Below are 1,120 nucleotides of genomic sequence, written 5' to 3' on the forward strand. Positions count from 1 at the left end.
TTGTGCCCCGGTCCGGGAAGATCCCACATGCCGCGGAGCGGCTAGTCCCGTGAGCCATGGCCACTGAGCCTGTGCATTCGGATCCTGTGCTCTGCCACGGGAGAGGCCACAACAGTGAGAGGCCCGCATACCGCAAAAAAAAAAAAAAAAAAAAAAAAAAAAAAAATTAAATGCAAAGAAAAAATATTAAAAGCAGCAAGGGAAAAACAACAAATAACATACAAGGGAATCCCCGTAAGGGTAACAGCTGATCTTTCAGCAGAAACTCTGCACGCCAGAAGAGAGTGGCAAGACATATTCAAAGTGATGAATGGGGAAAACCTAACACCACGATTACTTTTCCCAGCAAGGATCTCATTCAGATTCGACAGAGAAATTAAAATCTTTACAAACAAGCAAAAGCTAAGAGAATTCAGCACCACCAAACCAGCTTTACAACAAATGCTAAAGGAACTTCTCTAGGCAGGAAACACAAGAGAAGGAAAAGACCTACAATAACAAACCCAAAACAATTAAGAAAATGGTAACAAGAACATACATATCAATAATTACCTTAAATGTAAATGGATTAAATACTCCAACCAAAAGACATAGTTCCGACCACAACACTATGAGACTAGATATCAATTACAGGAAAAAATCTGTTAAAAATACAAACACATGGAGACTAAACATTACTTAATAACGAAGTGATCACTGAAGAAATCAAAGAGGAATTCAAAAAATACCTAGAAACAAATGACAATGGAGACAGGACGACCCAAAAGCTATGGGATGCAGCAAAAGCAGTTCTCAGAGGGAAGTTTATAGCAATACAATCCTACCTCAAGAAACAGGAAATAACTCAAATAAACAACCCGACCTTGCGCCTAAAGCAATTAAAGAAAGAAGAACAAAAACCCCAAAGGTAGCAGAAGGAAAGAAATCTTAAAGATCACATCAGAAATAAATGAAAAAGAAATGAAGGAAATGATAGCAAAGATCAATAAAACTAAAAGCTGGTTCTTTGAGAAGATAAACGATATTGATAAACCATTAGCCAGACTCACCAAGAAAAAAAGGGAGAAGACTCAAATCAATAGAATTAGAAATGAAAAAGGAGAAGTAACAACTGACACTG

General features: G+C 37.6%; 1 protein-coding gene across 1 annotated transcript in view; it reads left to right on the plus strand.

Moving 5' to 3' along the window:
* LOC112065102 (mitochondrial import inner membrane translocase subunit TIM14-like) overlaps positions 1 to 1,120 on the plus strand; it is an 18,189-nt gene that overhangs the window by 13,698 nt on the left and 3,371 nt on the right.

Source organism: Physeter macrocephalus, chromosome 2, assembly GCF_002837175.3.
Source record: "Physeter macrocephalus isolate SW-GA chromosome 2, ASM283717v5, whole genome shotgun sequence".
NCBI lineage: Eukaryota > Metazoa > Chordata > Mammalia > Artiodactyla > Physeteridae > Physeter > Physeter macrocephalus.